The sequence below is a fragment of the Dipteris shenzhenensis genome, chromosome 9 (assembly GCF_047967505.1).
Source record: "Dipteris shenzhenensis isolate YYH24624 ecotype China chromosome 9, Dip_SZ_1.0, whole genome shotgun sequence".
NCBI classification, from domain to species: Eukaryota; Viridiplantae; Streptophyta; class Polypodiopsida; order Gleicheniales; family Dipteridaceae; genus Dipteris; species Dipteris shenzhenensis.
Window position 1 is genome coordinate 52358367 of NC_141604.1, and position 6000 is coordinate 52364366.

The following is a 6000-nucleotide window of genomic DNA, read 5'->3' on the forward strand; positions in this document are numbered from 1 at the left end:
ACACCCAGTTACCCTTATCTTCCCAGGTCTCGCAACTGAGCTTCGCCCGATCATCAAGGACCTGGGGGCGCACTTTGGTTGGCCTATGCAGGACACCTACATTGATGCGGTGGCAGCCCAAGGGGTGCCATGTGTTAAAGTGGCAATCCTTGATCCACAGAGCATCCCCCTTGGAGTTCGAGATAGAGACAGACATAGGTGTGGTGACACAGCGCATTCTGGTCACTGGTCGCCCAAACCAGTGTCTGAGATGCCACGGCTTCAGGCACTAGGCTCGCTCATGTCCTCACTTCACGGGTACAATACCTCAGAAGACCCTCATTCAGGCATCTCAGGATACTCCGCTCCAGCCAGCAACATCCCCTCCCAAAGGGGAAGGTTGGACGAAAGTCAAATGAAAATAGAAGGGCAACAAAGCAGGTCCCAAAAAACCTTCCCAGCCACAGGAAGAGCCCCCTCAGATGACCCCTACTCATCAGCAGCCCGGTAAGGGGAAGGAGAAAGGAAAAGAGAAGGTCAGCCAGCCTCCCCCTCATCCCTCATCCCGCCCTCCCCCCCCTCTCCCCTCCTCCTTGACTCTCTGATCCCCACCCCCTCCAGGATCCTCCCCCGCACTAGTGGTTTCCACGCCACTCTATTCCTCGAGCATGGTACAGAAGGAATCCCCCCCTCCACCTGCGCCACCTGCAGCTCCGAAGCCAGCATAGACCTCACCCTCGTCTATCCCCTCGGGCCCGATGGCCAGGATAGGCCCTTCCCCACAGGTGGCCAGCACCCCTCCCTCCGGTTCAGACTCTCATCGTCGTCCCCAAGCCCAAGGGCTGCTCCTAGAGCTCTTCCATTAGAGTTTTATCGAGCAGGTCCATGGGACTACTTGGATGCAGCAGGTATTGGCTCCTTTCCCGCATGCCTAGACATCAGCATCTTCTTCCTCCTCAAGGGGGCGGAGGGTAAGGTGTCCATTCTGGCTCCGCACGATGGTCCTAGCTATTCCTTCACTATCTCCAGTGAAGGGAATGAGCAATGGACGAATGAAAATGTTTGGGAGATGATACGAGACTAGACCCAAGAGCACGTGCAGGACTGGATTGGTAGCAGAGCAGTGGAGCTTCTTCAACAACAGTGGCAGGAAGGTGATGTTCGTCTGCGTTGGTGCCACTGCGCCAAAAGATTCCGACTCCTAGTCATTATTAGACCACCACTGGAGTGGGCCTACATGGAAGCGCTTCGCCCCTGGAGGACTTTAGAGGTTGTGGGCTTCTACAGCATTTCCTTGGCAGAGGCGTCGAGCTGGTTAGAGAGAGCTTACCACCACGAGATGAAGGGCCTTTCCCCTCTACTGAAGGTTTTAGAGGATGGGTCCGATGATCCGACCTCTCCTTCGAAACCTTCACAGAAGCACCTTCGTCTCCACACAGGACATCCTCTGACCACTTCGACTTCGATCGCAAGCAGACAGCTGTTTGTGGCCCACCTTCCCTCCTCATGAGTTTACGCATTATCTCTTGGAACGTTAAGGGGTTCCACTCATCAGGCACCCGTGGCCCCAGGAAGATGGTGCTCAGACAGGAGCTCCAGCCAGCTTTGGTGGGAAAGGTAGATGTGCTCCTACTACAGGAACACAAGCTTTCGGCTTCACAGACCAGTATTTGTGGGAAGGTCCTCACAGGACGCTCCCACACCTACTGGGAACCTTCGGTTGGCGAGCAGGGGAGAAGCGGGGGTGTCTGTACCTCCATCGATGCTTCTCTAGTTCAGCATGTGTTTGGTTTTGGCACTTTGATCCCAGGACGTGCGCTTTGGGTGGGCCTGCATATAGAGGGATCCCGCATTGGCATCCTCAATATCTACGCCCCGACTGATCTCAAACGTAGATCCGTTTTTTGGAGATCCTTGACATACCTGTTGTTAGAGATGGACTCTTGGATTGTAGGAGGGGACTTCAACAACCTTGAGACCTTAGAGGATCAGTAGGGACGGGGCCCAGAGTTCCTCGATATAGCTCAGGCAGAGCAGGCAGATTGGGACTCCCTCTTTGTAGTGGGAGGTCGGGACAGTTGGAAGGAGCCTTCCTTTTGCAGATGGCCTGGGAGTCTGGACTTCTCTTGGGGTTACAGGAGGGAGGGAGGCAGACTCCTGGAGCGGCTGGACCGTTTCTATGTTAGTGATCGGGCGCTTGGCAGAGGAGGAGAGTCAGGAGTGGTTCCAAGGACGACACTTTCAGACCAGGCCCCAGTCATCCTACGGCCTCTCAGTCCTCACCTCCACGTTCATGCCGGATCCCAGATTCCATCTACACCAAAGCAGCGGTTCACAGCAGGATAGTGGACCTTTGGGAGCAGGAGTGGGACCTTACCAGGGATATGGCAGCACAGGTAGCTTAGGCGCTTGCTGAGTCTAGCCGTATTTGCCAGCAGGAGGCGATTCAGGTCAGACAACGGTGTTGGGCATGGGAGAGGGGTCTCAGACATGATCTCGCCTCGATTCAGAGGATGCAGCAGTCTTCTCTAGGCTCTGAGGAGCTCAGACAGCAGGAGGTTCGGGCCCGAGCCATGCTAGAGGAGGTCACCCAGTGTCGCTCAGAGTTTTCATTTCATGCTTCCAAGTCCTTCTGGGCTAGGAAAGGCGACAAGATGTGTATAGAGTTCTTTAGGACTCATGGACAGAGGTCAGCAGGGGAACAACTCTGGTCTCTTAGGGCGCAGGATGGTAGTGTCAGGACCAGATCCAGATGAGGTCTGGGCCTTGGCGACAGATTTCTACAGATCATTATTCTAGCAGGAGCCCCCAAACCCTCATGGCCGCATTTACAGGGAGGAGGTGTGGAGATCTACACCGAGACTCGTGCAGCCCAGCATGCACGACACCCTTCTCGCACCTTTCATTGTTGCGGAGATGCAGGATGCGGTGAGTGCTATTGATGGGCAAAAATGCCCAGGTGAGGATGGCCTCTCTAGAGCTTTCTTCACCACCTTCTGGGAGCAAATCCACCGCCCTTACTCACAGCCTTCCAGCACATCTTTTCCAATGGGCAAATGCCAGAGAGCCTTGCGATAGGCCTGATTTGCCTCATCCCCAAAGGGGGGGGCCACAAGGAGATCAGACAGTGGCGCCCAATCGCCCTCCTCCCGACCGCCTACAAAATCCTCGCCAAGATGATCAGTAGTCGCATCCGCCCCCTGCTACACGACTTGATTCATGACACCCAGACTGGTTTTGTCCAAGATCGCAACATCTTGGACAACATCTTCACTTTCTCAGAGGCGACGGAATGGGCCCAGCATAGTGGCCAGCACCTTGCCATACTCCTTCTCGATTTTGAGAAGGCGTACGATAGGGTAGACTGGTCCTTCTTGGAAGGTACGCTCGCTCGGTTCGGTTTCCCGGACGAGTGGATCAGAGGTATTGCTAGCCTTTACAGATCGGCCTCCAGTCAGGTTATCATTAGCGACAGGATGGGGGAGAGATTCACACTCGAGCGCTCGGTGCGTTAGGGCTGTCCATTAGCACCCTACCTCTTCCTATTTTTTGCAGAGGCCATGACACACTTCCTTCGAGCTCGTACCACTGGTCTTCGTGGGATGTGTCTCCCTATTCGAGAGGATGCCGAGCTGCTGGACTCCGAGTATGCAGACGACACAGCCCTATATGTGCAGGATGATGTCGAGTCAGTGGAGCGAGTGAGACTGTCCCTAGAGATTTTTTGCCTTGTGGCTAGGGCAAAAATCAACTGGCATAAGTCAGTTGGTTTTCTTACGGATCCAGGAGCCAGCTCACAGTGGGGTATTTTCCTGGGGTTTCACTGGATCCCTAGAGAACAGACGACATGTTACCTCGGATTCCAGGTAGGCCTGGACATCACACTGGCTCAACAGTTCTTGCCGGTCCTAGCCTCCATACGACGGAAGCTTGCTTTTTGGAGCACGGCTCGGCTTTCCTTGGCAGGCAGGGCCCTTGTGGTCAACTAGGTCCTTCTTGCCACTACTTGGCATGTGGCCTCTTGCTGGTGTTTCTCGAGGTCTTGTGTAGCCCAGCTGAGGAGACTGGTGCAGAACTTTCTATGGTCTGGTTCAGACGGTTCCGGCACCACCAGAGCTAGGGTCGCCTGGCAGACGGTCATCCTCCCCCAGGCAGAGTGCGGCCTCGGCATCATAGATCCAGAGCTGCAGAGTCAGGCACTTCTTGGCAAGCTAGTCATTCGCGGTCTGACCCCAGGAGGACAGACGTGGAATCTCTTGCTACAGCATGGTCTCAGTGGGTGTACTCCCTAGAGAGGGGGTGTTTGGCTGCCTTCTATCCAATGGATCTTCACTTCAGCTCCTTTGACTCAGCCCCGTTCCCCCTTCCTTCGTAGCATTATTTCGGTCTAGAGGAAGTTGCGACACAACCTTTTCTAGGTTCCCCCTAGCTGTCGAGAGGAGACAGATAGACAGCCCTTGATCTGGAGCAACTAGGTGACAGATGATACAGGTCGCCAGCTTGGAGAGAGATCCCATATCGCTTGGGCACTCTGGGCGTGTGGGCCAGCGCGCTCCTTCCGGGTTTGGAGGGATGTCTACAATCAGATGAGCCCAGGCGAGCTGGCAGCAGCAGTAGGCACTGCATGTGGGATCCAGGCTCGACGAGCAGAGATTGATGCTGCCATCCTTGCAGGTTGGAGGATTCCCACAGGCACCGGATAGCTCTTCCCGGGAGATGAGAGGTGGCTAGGACAGTTCACTCCACGAGACATTCCTTTGGTGGTGGCAGGCCTCTTCTCGGACTCTTTGGTACACTTCTTCTCCATCACTGATGACAGTCGCCTACAAAGCAGAGAGGCCGTGATCGACCCCCAGCTTCCCTGGCAGCGCCTTCGCATTATAGGGCTGCAAGGGAAGACTTGGCATATAGACCCCTTGATTATGCAAGACTAGGATTGGAGACTCTGGATATGGGAGAGCCGTTCCTTGTCAGAGGTGGAGTGGGACCCAGGGGAGTGGCATTGGCCACCATCGGAGACCTCAGAGAATCCTACCCCCTTCTTTTCTTACAGTGCACGCACAGGTCGGTGTGCTCTTGGGGCTCTCCAGCGTGGGCTACCCACACACGCACATAGGTGGTATGCCCAGGGGATATCCTTGTCTTTCTTCGCACTTTCTGGAAGACTCTTTGGGCTAGCTGGTGTCCGAGGAAGATCTCCTACTTCCTTTGGATGGTGGCACACAAGGGGCTTCCAGTTGGTAGTTGGCTGAGACAGATGGGGCAGGAGGGGCATTGCCAGATGTGTTTTCAGGAGGAGGAGTCCCTGAAGCATTGCCTTTGGAGCTACTCACATGCGCAGACGGTTTGGAAGGGAATCATGGGGATCTTAGCTAGGGCTACACCCGAGCCAATCACTTGGGGAGCCGTTTGTTGGTGCAGCACTGAGCTAGGACATCACTTGGCCTACGAGTTCTCTAGATAGGATCCCGTCTTTTTCATCACGCAGGCCACTTGGGCATACATAGACAATTTCCCATGGCATCTGACAGAGACAGATGCAGGAGCGATGCCTCGGCACCCAGTTTGGGAGATCATAGGGAGCATCACAGGCTGGCATATCTGGACTTCCAGATGCGTGCAGACTATAGGAGCTCAGACTACTTCTACTACCCGGACCCTAGCAGATATTTGGAGCATGATCATTCACATGCTCAAGGGTCAGTGGGATCAGATTCAGGGAGAGTCCCGGGCAGGGAAGGAAAAGAGACGATGTTTCCTTCGTGACTGGGACCACTGGGAGTTATTCTTCCAGCACTCCACTCAGAGTCTTCAGTGGCATTACGCCCCTCCACCGTGGCTTTTTGTCCACTCTCTGATGATTATGCCCTAAGAGGCTTGTATTTAGCATTTTGACTTCTCGGGCTGAATCCATTTTGTGATTACAGCCCGTTGGCCTTCAGGTCTTCTTGTACTCTCGCTTTCAAGTAATATAACTAGCACTACTTTTTGCACAAAAAAAATGGGATGGATGAGTATTGA